The following is a 15756-nucleotide window of genomic DNA, read 5'->3' as shown; positions in this document are numbered from 1 at the left end:
AATCTTCTTTCAACCTATGTTCTTCTTGTTCTCTTATTCTATGTTAGAACTGTTTCTACTGAAATTTCCATTGTTTTTATTCCATCAGCTTTGAGGTTCCCTTTCCGATTGAGCTGCGTATTAACTTTATTCATTCATTTATTTCAGCTAATCAAGCTCTTTGTTGTCCTCCGAATTAATCCCACATCTTGTTAATATCCTTCTTTCTTTCTTTTTTCCTTGTTCCTTCTGTGATGGAACTCCTAGTTGGGGACTTCCCTGGCTTTTTTCTGGCCCACGTAGGACCAGTCTGGATAGTTAGCCTTGGTAAAGACTTGATGTTTTCATCCCCCAAAAAGTTTGAGTTTCTGCTGAAATGAGGCTGCATTTTAATGTTGCATTTTAATCTTGTTTTTTAAGTTGTATTTCAATCAATTGTTTTATATCTGGTGTTAGCCACCCTGAGCCTGGTCTTGTCTGGGGAGGGCGGGGTATAAATATTATTATTATTATTATTATTATTATTATTATTATTATTATCAGAGGACTCCGAGTGGGGTCTGGGCAAAACAGAACAGAGGGGGAGCTGTTATTTCCCGGTGATCTGAGCTTCCAGGATCGTCTTTGCCTTTTCTGCCGCAGCATCACATACCTGGCTCATGTTCAGCTTGTGGTCTATTAAAAACAAGCACACGCCTATATCTCTTTCAGGTGCCAAGTCTGGCATTCGCCAATCCTGTCTGGGTTGCACCTGATTCTTTCTCCCTCTTTGCAACACTCGGCACGTTATCTCGGCTGAAATTGATGTTGTTAGTCTTGGCTCGGTTTCTCCCTCCTGTCAAGATCATCGCCAATCTGTCTTCCGAGCTATTAGTCACCCCGCCCATCGGAGTGTCACCTACAGATTTGTCATTTACTCCTTGTCTTTCACAAAGATGTCAAAACTCACCGGGCCCAGGACCCAGAAATACAGGAAACTGCTTTATATTTATTTATTTCTTGTTTCGTTTCATAAAAGTTATACTCAACTGGAATGTAGAGAGAGAGAGAAAAAAAACCCTCAAAGCAGTTTACAAAAAGAGAGAGAGAGGGAAAAAACGGTAAAATTACCAGCTAGAAAAATTAGCAACAATAATTTAGCACATTTGAAAAGTTAAAATAACAGCTGACTGAAAACAGCTTAAGTTTCCTGAACATCTGGGTCGGCTTGTCTAAACAAAAATGTTTTAGCAGATGGAAAGAAGACAAAGTCCCGACCAGAGATGAATGGGTGATGAAGATGATGGACTATGCCGAAATGGCGAAAATGACAAGGAAAATCAGAAATCGGGAAGCGAAGAACTTTAAAAAGGAATGGGGAAATTAATAATGTACCTAAGAGAACATTGCAGACAACTAAAAACTTTGGCAGGATTTGAATAACGTTTGTAATGTATTAACAACTAGGGGAAAATTGAATTATATGAGAAAATAAGTGAAGCAGTGGGAAAAGTTTGAAAATGGTAACCACGGAGGGGTGGAGGGGAGTCGGACGATTCAGGGAATCCTAAATGAGGACGAGGATGTTTTTCGTTTGAATTTAAATTTGCAATGTAAAACTCAATAAAAGAGATTTATTTTTTTAAAAAAATGTTTTAGCAGGCCTTACAAAGGGTACAGGGGACGCGGGTGGCGCTGTGGGTTAAATCACAGAGCCTCGGACTTGCCGATCAGAAGGTCGGTGGTTCGAATCCCCGCGACGGGGTGAGCTCCCGTTGCTCAGTCCCTGCTCCTGCCCACCTAGCAGTTCGAAAGCACGTCAAAGTGCAAGTAGATAAATAGGTACCGCTCTGGCGGAAAGGGAAACGATGTTTCCGTGCACTGTTCTGGTTCACCAGAAGCGGATTAGTCATGCTGGCCACATGACCAGGAAGCTGTACGCCGGCTCCCTCGGCCAGTAAAGCGAGATGAGCGCCGCAACCCCAGAGTCGGCCACGACTGGACCTAATGGTCAGGGGTCCCTTTACCTTTATACTCCGCCCAGTACAGTGAAGGCGCCTGCCTGAAATCAAGAGGCACAGAGTGCCAAAGCTTAGGTGCCGCTGCAGTAAAATATTGAGGCTTTGAGTATAAACGATTCTCGAACTCAGAACCCTCGGAACTCGGCTCCTGCACAAGATGCGAGCCAACTGTGCAGATGGCCCCCAGTCAGCATCCTTTCTGGGGAAGCGAGGCATTTTTTTCGAACGAGGGATCTCTTGGCACAGACCGCCGGTCTCTCGCTGCCTCTCCCTCTTCTTGCCCGGTCTGCTTCTCTCGTCTCTTGATCCGACAAAATCTGAGTGTCGAAACCATGGGCAAGGGAGGGAAACCTCGGGGAGCGCAGGAGGGGTGTGGGTGCCGTCGTGCCCTGCAGATCTCCAAGCCCGGGCTTGCCGGTGCCGGGTCTGGACTAGCAGCCGGTTCCTCCTCTTCGCAGCCCCACAAGTCGCAACCTGAGGGGTGTGTTTCTTTTCCTGAGCCGAGAAGCCAAGCTGGAAATACAAGCCAAAGGCCTGTAGCTTCAGTGAGGAACCACGCAGGAGAAACTTTGGCGGTTGCCATCACCTTTGCCACTGCGCTCCCCAAATCCAGACCAATAAACTGACCCCCCCCCCGAAAATAATAATAGGACTTGCCGATCGGAAGGTCGGCGGTTTGAATCCCCGCGATGGGGTGAGCTCCCATTGCTCGGCCCCTGCTCCTGCCAACCTAGCAGTTCGAAAGCACGTCAAAGTGCAAGTAGATAAATAGGTACCGCTCCGGTGGGAAGGTAAACGACGTTTCTGTGCGCTGCTCTGGTTCGCCAGAAGCGGCTTAGTCCTGCTGGCCACATGACCCGGAAGCCGTACGCTGGCTCCCTCTGCCAGTAAAGCGAGATGAGCGCCACAACCCCAGAGTTGGCTACGACTCGACCTAATGGCCAGGGGTCCCTTTACCTTTATACCCCGCCCATCTGGCTGGGTTTCACCAGCTACTCTGCGCAGCTCCCAACAGATTAAAAACAGAATAAAACATCAAACATTAAAAACTTCGCTAAACAAGGCTGCCTTCAGATGTCTTCCAAAAGTCAGATAGTTGTTTATTTCCTTGACATCTGCTGGGAGGGCGTTCCACAGGGCGGACGCCACCACCGAGAAGGCCCTCTGCCTGGTTCCCTGTAACTTGGCTTCTCACAGTGAGGGAACTGCCAGAAGGCCCTCAGCGCTGGACCTCAGTATCTGGGCAGAACGATGGGGGTGGAGCTGCTCCTTCAGCTCTACTGGGCTGAGGCCGTTTAGGGCTTTCAAGGTCAGCACCAACACTTTGAATTGTGCTCGGAAATGTACTGGGAGCCAGTGTAGGTCTTTCAGGACCTGTCAAAGGGGATTGAGGTGAGATTCCTGCTTTGCTGTGATGACTCCTTGGTCCCTTCCATCTCTTAAGAGTCAGGGAATCTTTGGCCCACAGGCTGAATCCAAAGATACAAAGAGCCTGCAGGATCAGGCCAATGGCCCCTCTTTTAAAAAAAATATATAAAAAAATATTCATTTTTCTTTTTCATTCATTACATACATCTCGATTTTTTTAACATATATTATATATTCCTCCCTGTCTCCCCTCTAGGGCTTCCCCCAACTTCCACTTCTGTTTTGTTTCTCGTTTCACCCACTTTGCTATCTCCTAACAGAAAAAGTTTTCAATAACACAACATCAAGCCTAAAAACCTAAAAATAAAAGTAAATACACTATAATATCTCACTATTTTCTGATGGTAATAATGTGGATGTTTATTTAAATCCTGCCATCAAATCTATTGCCTTTCTTTGTTTCTGCAAATATAATATGAATGGTCCCCAATCTTTTTTCAAAGTCGCTGTTGTCTTTTTCTCTATCATTTTTGCCAGTTCTGCATAGTTCATCCACTTCTCTTGCCATTGTTCCTTACCTGGTATTTCTCCAGTCTTCCAATTTTGTGCAATCAACATTCTTGCTGCTGAGGCCAATGGACTCTCGTGTTCTCACAGTGGCCAACCAGATTCCTCTTCCAGGGCATGAACGCAACTCTCCCCAATGGGAATTCCATACCCTCCAACATTTCTCTGATAAAAATGTGATGGGTGTGTCCTATTCCATCATCATTTTCTCATTTATACCCTGCCCATCTGACTGGGTTTCCCTAGCCCCTCTGGGCGGCTTCCAACATACCGTATTTCTGCCACATAAGACACACCTAACCATAAGACCTACCGTATTTTTCACTCTATAAGACGCACCAGACCACAAGACGCACCTAGTTTTTGGAGGAGGAAAACAAGAAAAAAAATATTCCGAATCTCAGAAGCCAGAAGAGCAAGAGGGATCGCTGTGCAGTGAAAGCAGCAATCCCTCTTGCTGTTCTGGCTTCTGGGATAGCTGCGCAGCCTGCATTCGCTCCATAAGACGCACACACATTTCCCCTTACTTTTTAGGAGGGAAAAAGTGAGTCTTATACAGCAAAAAATACGGTACTTTGAAGGCCTGTAAGGTATGTATGTTCGAATATGTCTCGCTGTCCGATTTCTGTGACCATTCACCAAACTTTCCGGTCACACCTTGTATGCATTTTTGTGCAGGAGTCAGAGATGGGAATTCCTTTACTGTTTGGAAGGTTGTTGTTGTTTAGTCATGTCGACTCTTTGTGACCCCCTGGACCAGAGCACGCCAGGCCCTCCTTTCTTCCACTGCCTCCCACAGCTGGGTCAAACTCATGTTCGTAGCTTCGAGAACACTGTCCCACCATCTCGTCCTCTGTCGTCCCCTTCTCCTTGCGCCCTCCATCTTTCCCAACATCAGGGTCTTTTCCAGGGAGTCTTCTTTTCTCATGAGGTGGCCAAAGTACTGGAGCCTCAGCTTCAGGATCTGTCCTTCCAGTGAGCACTCAGGGCTGATTTCCTTCAGAATGGAGAGGTTGGATCTTCTTGCAGTCCATGCGACTCTCAAGAGTCTCTTCCAGCATCAGAATTCAAAAGCATCCATTCTTCGGCAATCAGCCTTCTTGATGGTCCAGCTCTCACTTGGAAGGTAGAAGGACAACTCTGACCCTAAACCTCTGCTGCTTTGCAGGATATCTTCAGGAGAATACAAGGCTAAGGAGTAAACCCTACACCAGGCATAAGCAAACTCGGCCCTCCAGAGGTTTTGGGACTACAACTCTCATCATCCCTAGCTAACAGGACTGGCGGTCAGGGATGATGGGAGTTGTAGTCCCAAAACACCTGGAGGGCCAAGTTTGCCTATGCCTGCCCTACACAAATCCAGAGTGGAGTCCCTAAGAGGATTGGATGGTGCCTTGTACGCCTCCTTTTGGCAACTTCTGCAGCCAAGCTGGCGCCAAATGCACCGTATTTTTCACTCCATAAGATGCACCCAGTTTTTAGAGGAGGAAAACAAGGGAAAAAATATTCTGAACGAAACAGTGGATGTATGATTCTTGTGGTTCATGCTGTGGCCACAGACATGTGATTTGACAGTGAGTTTGGGGTAGCCCAATGCAGAAATTCTGAGAATCCATGTGGATCCGTGCTTTGTAACCACGTTTTTGCGCCATTGTGGCCCCACGAAACAGTGGATGCGTGTTTTTGTGTGTGCAGGCTGTAGCCATGGACATGCTATGTGATCTGATGGTGAATTTGGGGAGACCCAATGTAAAAATCCTGAGGATCCAAGAGTTTTTACCCCTCCCAGGCAGCCTCCTTTATTGCTAGCGTCCCTTATCTCCCTTCCCGATCGCTTGCCGATCAGCGGCTTTGTTTCAACACCCACTTCCTTCTTTCAAAAAAGAAAAAGAAAAAGTATGATCTGCTTTTCGCCCCTCAGCAATTCGGCTCCAGGGACCCCTTACTTTTTAGGAAGAAAAAAGTGCATCTTATGGAGCAAAAAACACAGTATATAAAAGCATAACAAAACATAAAGCATTCAAAAACTTCCCTATACTGGGCTGCCTTCAGATGTCTTCTGAAGGTGGTACAGTTTCTTATCTTCTTGGCTCACAGATCCATACCCTCCAACATTTCTCCTATGAAAATAAGGACATCCTAAGGAAAAGTGGGACATTCTGGGATCCAATCAGAAACCGGGACGGCTTCTTTTAATCAGAGAGTCTGGGATTCCCAGAAACCAGCGTTCAACAACTCGCTCCCATCTTTATTTTCTTAACGAGAATCCTGGAGACCGCACCCCATGGTGGCTCGGGGGCTTGGCCCATTTTTCCTACGGGTGCCTCACTGCCCCACCCCCCACTGGGGAGAGGCCGGCTGTCGCACGTTGCCGTTGCTTTTGCACACTTAATTGCCAGTGTCACTAATGGATCCGCTCGCTGGAACTAATGAGCTCAGTCTGGGAAGGAGATACGGTTGTCGGCCTGTTCCGCAGGGAGCGTGCCTCATCCTGTTATTTCCTGGTTGTGCCGGCCTCTGGGGGGGGTGCCTTTGCCACAGTCCTCTCTCTGGTCTTCAGCAGGCATCTGAGAGCATCTCCCCTCCAATCATCCCATATATATAGATTTATTTATTCCAACACAAGAGGTAAAGGGAAAGGACCCCTGGACGGTTAAGTCCAGTCAAAGGCGACTATGGGGTTGCGGTGCTCATCTCGCTTTCAGGCTGAGGGAGCCGGCGTTTGTCTGCAGAAAGCTTTCCGGCTAATTCTCCCCTGGTCTCCTCATTGCCCAAATAGGACTAATTTAGCCAGCTAGCCCTGGTGATCATCTAATGTTTATTGGATGGATTTTCCCCATAAACAGATTTTTGATTTTATTGTTACTCATGTTTTATACTGTTTTTTGTAGCATCAATTAAGTGTTTTAAATTTGTTGTTAGCCGCCCTGAGCCTGGTTTTCTGAACCGGGAAGGGCGGGGTATAAATAAAAAATTATTATTATTACTATTATTATTATGTGTCCAGCATGACTAAACTGCTACTGGTGCACGGAAGACCGTGACGAGTGCCAGAGCGCACAGAAATGCCATTTACCTTCCCGTCGCAGTGGTGCCTAATTATCTACTTGCACTGGCGTGCTTTCAAACTGCTAGTTTGGCAGGAGCAGGGACTGAGCAATGGGAGCTCACCGCATCACGGGGATTCGAACCGCCAACCTTCCGATCAGCAAGTCCAACACAAGAAGAGCTTTCTGGATCAGGCCACTCACTCAGTCAGGAGAGGTCCTTCAATCTCTCTCTCTCTCTCTGTTTTGTTTTTGTTTTCCCGACCCTGAACTTCAGCAAACTTGGCCACCTCACTGCTCGCTCCTATCTAAACATCCTTTGTGGATAATATAAAAAACGCAGTCTCCCAATACCGATCCTTAAGGGACTCCCACTTTCTACTTCTTTCCATTCGGGAGAACTGCCCTTTGCTTCCTGCAGCTGAACCAATTCCTGGCCCACAAAAGAAGCTCTCCTCTTCTTCCTCGACTGCTAAGCTTGCGGAGGAATCTTTGGCGAGGCGCTCTGTCGAAAGCTTTTGGAAAGGCCAATAGCACAACCTGTCTGGATGGCACAATGTCTACTTGGAAGTACCGTATTTTTTGCCCTATAGGACGCACATTTTCCCCTCCAAAAATGAAGGGGAAATGTGTGTGCGTCCTATGGGGCGAATGCAGGCTTTCGCTGAAGCCTGGAGAGCGAGAGGGGTCGGTGCGCACCGACCCCTCTCGCTCTCCAGGCTTCAGGAAGCTCTGCGCAACCCTCGGGAGACCACCTCTGAGGGTTGCACAGAGCTGCTTGCAGTCCCGGGCTCGGCGCAGCTCTGCGCGGCCATCGGGAGCGGGGCGCAAAGTCCCACCCGGCTCCCGGTGGCTGCGCCGAGCTGCCTGCAGTCCCGGGCTCGGCGCAGCTCTGCGCGGCCATCGGGAGCGGGGCACAAAGTCCTGCCCGGCTCCCGGTGGCTGCGCAGAGCTGCCTGCAGTCCCAGGCTCAGCACACTTCTCCCCATCGCCAGCCCCACAAGCTTGGGGGACAGCGGGGAGGCGGAGCGCGCCTTCCCGCTGTTCCCCGACCTGGTTCTTCCAGCCCCGCACCTGGGGGGGAAATAATATTTTTTTTTCTTTAGGTAAAGGTAAAGGTACCCCTGCCCGTACGGGCCAGTCTTGACAGACTCTGGGGTTGTGCGCCCATCTCACTTAAGAGGCCAGGGGCCAGCGCTGTCCGGAGACACTTCCGGGTCACGTGGTCAGCGTGACATCGCTGCTCTGGCCAGAGCCAGAGCCAGAGCCGCACACGGAAACGCCGTTTACCTTCCCGCTGGTAAGCGGTCCCTATTTATCTACTTGCACCCGGAGGTGCTTTCGAACTGCTAGGTTGGCAGGCGCTGGGACCGAGCAGCGGGAGCGCACCCCGCCGCAGGGATTCGAACCGCCGACCTTTCGATCGGCAAGTCCTAGGCGCTGAGGCTTTAACCCACAGCGCCACCTGCTAGGTGCGTCCTATGGGCCGATGCGTCCTATGGGGCGCAAAATACGGTAAGTCTCACTGAGTTCAGTGGGGCTTCTTGCCAGGAAATGGGTAGAGGATTCAAGCTTTGATATGAAGGAACTAGGGGCTCCGCCCTTGTCCATGTCACTGGCTAACTCTGAACTGCCTGGTGACAACACCTTTTATCTATCCATCTACTTATATTATGATCTATATTATTTTCAGTTTCAGTTTAACAATAATCTTCCTTTACATTTTTATCGACCCTTCCCCCCCCTTCTCTGGTTACATAGAAAAATCATTTATAGTAATTAAACTGCACCTCCCCCTTGACTTCTTTTTTAGATTCTTTCTACCCCCCCCCCCCCCGTAAACTTTTAACTGCTTGATTTTATCTGAAGGCAGCCCTTTTTAGGGAAGTTTTTAATGTTTGGGCTTTATTGTGCTTTTACTATTCTGCTGGGAGCAGCCCAGAGTGGCTTGGGTATAAATAATAACGTTGTTGTTGTTGTTGTTGTTGTTGTTTTTACAATAGTTCTTTAAATAACTACATAACTTCCCCAATCTTTATTTAAGGCTCTTTTTCTTCTTGATTTTTTTTATTCTTCCCGTACGTTTTGCCATTTCTGCATAGTCCATTAATTTCGCTCGCCACTCTTCCTTGGTTGGGACGATATCTTCCTTCCATTTCTGCGCATCAAACGTTCTGGCAGCTGTGGCTGCATGCATAAATAATTCCTTCAGGTCTTTTGGTATGTCCTATTATCCCTAGAAGAAAGGCTTCTGGTTTTTTTTATAAAGGTTATGCGTGACGACACCTTACATTTCTATTTATATAGGAAGACATAGCTCTGCAGTAGCGCATGCATGCAGAAGTCCTTCAGTTCCATCCCCAGTGGGATCTCTGGGTAATAATAATAATAATAATAATAATAGCAATATTTATATGCTGCCCATGTGACTTCGTTGCCCCAGCCACTCTGAGTGGCTTCCAACAAAATATTAAAAACACATCAAACACCAATCATTAAAAACTTCCCTATAACAAGGATGCCTTCAGATGTCTTCTCAAAATCATATATTTAACTGTTTGACATTTGACGAGAGCTGGTGGACCTCACTGCCTACTGTGGGAGGGAGTTCCACAGTCTAACTATGCTCTGCAGGAAGATGTCCTTTCTTTTTTCTACCCAATTTTGATGATATTTTAGCTCTGATGATATTTGAGGATTTGCTGCCGAGTTATTTTAATGTGTGGCAAGGAACGGCATTTAGGGGCAGGTATTTTATTAGAGTTTCAATTCTGCTTTCAAGCTCTATAGCTGCTCTCTCACTGAAAAATAAAAACCCTTAACTTAAAAGCACCACTTATGATTCGGAGTGAGTGTGTTAATGGTACTTTCTGACTTTAAACAGAGATGGGGGGAACCCTATGAAAGATGAATCAGGGATTCCACCCTCCTACCGGAACCAGTTACAAAGCCGTTGTGGTGAAGCGCTTAGGGTGCCGGAATAGGACCCGAGAGACCTGGGTTCAAATCTCCACATTCAGCCACCAAGCTCCCTGGGTGACCCTGGGCTAATCCCTGCTTCTCTCAGCCTACCTCACAGGGTTGTTGTGACGATGAAATGAGGATGAAGGAGAACTCTGTACTATACGCGTATAAATGCAACAAATAAAAAGCTGACAAACGGATTGAATAAAACAAGCAAATAAATGTATTATCGGGGAGAGAGAGAGAGAGAGAGATCCACTGTTTGTTCTCTAGATCACAGCTGTCACCTCCTTCAAGAAACCCTCAGTTGATTAATTGCTGAAATTTTGCTTGCGACTAAAACAGCCTTCAAGGAAAACAAAAAAGCAGGCTTTGTACTATTTTTTTATTTATTTTCAGGTTAAAAAAAGGTGGTATGTATTTTACAGCAAGTACCATCTGCGGAGAAGTATTCCCTCCATATAACGAAGAAAAGCAAATGCTTCTTCTCGGCACCCATGCATCCTAAAGTCACAGAGCTGCAGGGGACCCTTTGTGGTCATCCATCCCAACCCCCGACTCAGGCCGTAGTACAGGATCTTGTCAAAAAGTCCCACAGACCCTGCTGGAACAACTCCCAGCAAAGGAGAGTCTACTACCTCATGAGGCGGGCAGTTCCACTGTCAAACAAATCCTATCATTAGGTAGGGATGGAGTGGCTGACATTTTTCAAGCTGGGGGCCACATGGACCCATAGCAGAGGGCCATACCACTAAATTGTGTGTCTCTGTGTGGGGCCTTTTTTGTTTGAAGGATACATTTTGTCAGCCTTTGGAGGACCACCCAAAACCTTTAGGCATTGCAGAATAACAGCAAGAGACCCACAAAAGTGATTATACAGAAATAAACCCAGTGTATACCCTATGAAATGAATGGAACTAAGCTAGCCATGCCTATTAGTTGTAATGGGTCTACTTTGAGCAGGCCTAGCGCTAGACATAATGCCATATTGCTATGCAATGTTCCCTACCTGCAATTCATGAGGACTAGAAACCTCCTAGTCATGAGAGCTGGACCATAAAGAAGGCTGATCGCCAAAGAATGGATGCTCTTGAATTATGGTGCTGGAGGAGAGTCTTGAGAGTTCCATGGACTGCAAGAAGATCAAACCTCTCCATTCTGAAGGAAATCAGCCCTGAGTGCTCACTGGAAGGACAGATCCTGAAGCTGAGGCTCCAAAACTTTGGCCACTTCATGAGAAGAGAAGACTCCCTGGAAAAGACCCCGATGTTGGGAAAGATGGAGGGCCCAAGGAGAAGGGGACGACAGAGGACGAGATGGTGGGACAGTGTTCTCGAAGCTACAAACATGAGTCTGACCAAACTGCGGGAGGCAGTGGAGGACAGGAGGGCCTGGCGTGCTCTGGTCCAGGGGGTCACGAAGAGGCCGACACGACTAAACAACAACAGAAACCTCCTCAGTTCAAATGGCCATGGATACTGCCAAGGATCCTTGAGAACTGGTGCTGTGGGGATTTCTTAGCCCCAATATAGCAACACATTGGTCCCATCTAGCTCAGTATTACACTGACTGGCAGAGTAAACTGGTTGAAATTAATAGAGCTAAAACCTTATTGCGTTACAGGAGCAGGGAATGAAACGAAGGGAGGCGATGAACTAAGTCCTGCTCAGAGTAGACCCAGCAAAATTGATGGATCCAAATTAAACACGTCCAGCCATTATACTACTCTAAGGTTGGATACAGCACAGTTTCAGAATAAAAATTAAATTTAAAAATGCTCCAAAATTGGGAGGCAGAGGCTGGGGGTGGTCATATAAAGTTTTCGGCACCATGGCACCACAGCAGGGGACACGAGGAGCAAGAAAAACAGATAATCACAAATTGGGGGGTCCTGGGGGGGCTGTATGCTGCCAGTGTGCTACAGGTTAGCCACCCTTTGTGCGATTTTCTCCAAGCCAGAGGCCTGCAGGTTTGGACTACAACTCCCATCAGCCAGCAGTTCTGCATGTGCTTGCTGTGGCTGATGGGAGTTGTAGTCCCAAACATCTGCCCAACCACCAGCTAGCTAGCAGAAGGCTGAGTTTGGATGTTGCGCCTGATCTTCGGCTGAAATCTCATCTGCGATTTCCACCTGGTATCCAGACACAGGCCTCTCTCCGTTTGTTTCACTCAAAGCTGGCGGGACCCTTGATTCTACAGATGCTGCTGAACTACAACTCCCATCATCCCTGATCATTGGCCAAGACAGCTGGGGCTGATGGGAGCTGAAAAATGTCTAGAGGACCAAAAATTCCCCCAACCAGATAAACTGGTGGCAGTGGTTGTTTATCTGCTTTATTGTTTGAATTGAATTGTTCTGCCCCACATGTTGTTTGGGATGTGTTTTTTTTATATATATATATGTGTGTGTGTGTGTGTGTGTGTGTGTGTATACACATACATATACATATATATATATATGTATATATATATATATAGACACACACACATATGAATGATACTTCATATATCATGAAATTAAAAGATGCCTGTTCCTTGGGAGAAAAGCAATGACAAACCTAGACAGCATCTTAAAAAGCAGTCAACACCTTGCCAACAAAGGTCCGTATAGTCAAAGCCGTGGTTTTTCCAGTAGTGATGTATGGAAGTGAGAGCTGGACCATAAAGAAGGCCGATGGCCGAAGAATGGATGCTTTTGAATTCTGGTGCTGGAGGAGACTCTTGAGAGTCCCATGGACTCCAAGAAGATCAAACCTCTCCATTCTGAAGGAAATCAGCCCTGAGTGCTCACTGGAAGGACAGATTGTGAAGCTGAGGCTCCAAGACTTTGGCCACCTCATGAGAAGAGAAGACTCCCTGGAAAAGACCCTGATGCTGGGAAAGATGGAGGGCACAAGGAGAAGGGGACGACGGAGGACGAAATGCTTGGACAGTGTTCTTGAAGCTACCAGCATGAGTTTGACCAAACTGTGGGAGGCAGTGGAAGACAGGAGGGCCTGGTGTCCATGGGGTCACAAAGAGTCGGACACGACTAAACAAGTAAACAACAACAATGAATGATACTGTTATATTGTGTTTGATGTTATATTCTGGTCTCTTTATTCGCCTTGAGCAGCACCTGGCGAAACAGGCAGGTCCTGTATACCTGAAGGAGCGTCTCCACCTCCATCGTTCTGCCCGGACACTGAGGTCCAGCGCCGAGGGCCTTCTGCCGGTTCCCTCTCTGCGAGAAGCCAAGTTACAGGGAACCAGGCAGAGGGCCTTCTCGGTGGTGGCACCCGCCCTGTGGAACGACCTCCCACCAGATGTCAAAGAGAACAACAACTACAAGACTTTTAGAAGACATCTGAAGGCAGCCCTGTTTAGGGAAGCTTTTAATGTTTAATAGACTATTGTATTTTAATATTCTGTTGGAAGCCGACCAGAGTGGCTGGGGAAAACCAGCTAGATGGGTGGGGTATAAATATTATTATTATTATTATTATTATTATTATTATTATTATTTACTAAACAAGTCGCTAGTCCTCAGGCTCCTTATTTGGCTACTGAGAGACAGACAAAACTTGACTCCGCTCACACCATTAGACATCGAGTGAATGTCCTTTCCACTCAAGGGAATTGTGAGTGTGGTTCGTCCAACCCCAAATTAGACCCTGGTAGGAGAGACAGAAATGGGACGCAGGTGGCGCTGTGGGTTAAAGCCTCAGCGCCTAGGGCTTGCCGATCGAAAGGTCGGCGGTTCGAATCCCTGCGGCGGGGTGCGCTCCCGCTGCTCGGTCCCAGCGCCTGCCAACCTAGCAGTTCGAAAGCACCTCCGGGTGCAAGTAGATAAATAGGGACCGCTTACCAGCGGGAAGGTAAACGGCGTTTCCGTGTGCGGCTCTGGCTCTGGCTCTGGCCAGAGCAGTGATGTCACGCTGGCCACGTGACCCGGAAGTGTCTCCGGACAGCGCTGGCCCCTGGCCTCTTAAGTGAGATGGGCGCACAACCCCAGAGTCTGTCAAGACTGGCCCGTACGGGCAGGGGTACCTTTACCTTTACCTTTACCTAGGAGAGACAGAATCATCCAGGAGTTGGACCCTACGAGGGTCATCTGGTCCACTCCACCGCAATGCAGGAATCTCAACTAAAGCATCCATGACTAGGGTTGCCGTATTTCAAAAAGCAAAATTCCTGACACCCCCAAATTGTTGAGCTTTTTCGGGGGAACCTCACCCCCCAAATAGTGCTTTTAAGCTTTAGGGGCGGTTTCTGCTGCTTTTTCCATTGTGTTGCCATACATCCGGGTTTTCCCTGACATTTTGACAATTCAGCAATATATCCACACCCACCCACACACCCCAACGCCTTCCAATCTCTGCTTAAAAACCTTCAATGTAGTAGAGTCCGCAACTGACCAAGGGGTGCTTAAACGTGCTGAGTAATTGCCTTAGGGACGCAGGTGGCGCTGTGGGTTAAAGCCTCAGCGCCGATCCCTGCGGCGGGGTGCGCTCCCGCTGCTCGGTCCCAGCGCCTGCCAACCTAGCAGTTCGAAAGCACCTCCGGGTGCAAGTAGATAAATAGGGACCGCTTACCAGCGGGAAGGTAAACGGCGTTTCCGTGTGCAGCTCTGGCTCGCCACAGCAGCGATGTCACGCTGGCCACGTGACCCGGAAGTGTCTCCGGACAGCGCTGGCCCCTGGCCTCTTAAGTGAGATGGGCGCACAACCCCAGAGTCTGTCAAGACTGGCCCGTACGGGCAGGGGTACCTTTACCTTTACCTTTAATTGCCTAAAGTCATTTTGAGGCCCTGAACTGTTCCAATAATTTGAGCTTCCTTAGCCCCATTTCTGGATGTGTGGAAGGCAGGCAACAGTTATTGGAAGATGCAGGAATTGCACTCAGCCCATGCTCAGAGGCACACTGCGGCTCAGCTGTGGGAAAGAGCTCTCTTTGGGTGAGTGCCACAGGACCCAGAAAGGCGCTTAAGAAGAAAACAAATTCATTCTTCAGCTTCTGTTGACCTGTTTTAATGGGTAGGCAAACTAAGACCCGGGGGCCGGATCTGGCCCAATCGCCTTCTAAATCCGGCACGCGGGCGGTCCGGGAATCAGCGTGTTTTTACATGAGTAGAATGTGTGCTTTTATTTAAAATGCATCTCTGGGTTATTTGTGGGGCATAGGAATTTGTTTATTTTTTTAAAAAAATATATAGTCCGGCCCCCCATAAGGTCTGAGGGACAGTGGACCGGCCCCCTGCTGAAAACGTTTGCTGACCCCTGCGACACACAGTGTTGCTTGTGAAATTACAGAATCAGAAGGGACCACAAAGGGCATCTGGCCCAACCTCTTCCAGTGCAAGAATCCATTTGCCCAACTTGGGAATCGAACCCTCAATCCTCAGAGTGAGAGTCTCATCCTCTACCAGTGGAGCTATCCTGCAGCTATTTCAGAACGTTTTCAAATAGGAAGCCAGGAATCTGCTTTATCCTGCGTCAGACCATGCTCCATATAGCTCCATACTGTTGACACGGACCGGCAGCAGCTCTCCGGGATTTCAGACGGGGAACATTCCCAACCCTATCTGACGACGAGGAGGACTGAACGGGGAATGTCTGCACGCAGAGCAGCCGTTCCACTCCTGAACCACAGCACTGCTCTTTAAAATGAAGTCAAGATTCCAGTCCTCATTGTTCCGCAGAACGGCATGATTCTACAAAAAAAGGCTTCTAACGCGGGGAAGGCTGGCCTAGGAATTAAATCCTGCAGCGGGGCTCAGTCCTGCAACACCCCCCTCCCCCCCAAAATCAGAGCCTTCCTTTTCAGCTGCTTCGCTTCTCCAACCACAACAA

The 15756-nt window shown here is 48.0% G+C and overlaps 1 long non-coding RNA gene across 1 annotated transcript in view; it reads right to left on the bottom strand.

Moving 5' to 3' along the window:
• The window catches only part of LOC307205921, a 102080-nt gene that overhangs the window by 63917 nt on the left and 22407 nt on the right, over positions 1-15756 (bottom strand). The gene's annotated exons all lie outside the window — the stretch shown is intronic.

This window comes from Podarcis cretensis (genome assembly GCF_951804945.1).
Source record: "Podarcis cretensis genome assembly, chromosome: 16".
Taxonomy (NCBI): Eukaryota; Metazoa; Chordata; class Lepidosauria; order Squamata; family Lacertidae; genus Podarcis; species Podarcis cretensis.
The sequence above is the reverse complement of the archived record's forward strand: the minus strand, read 5'-3'. Positions and strand labels throughout refer to the sequence as shown.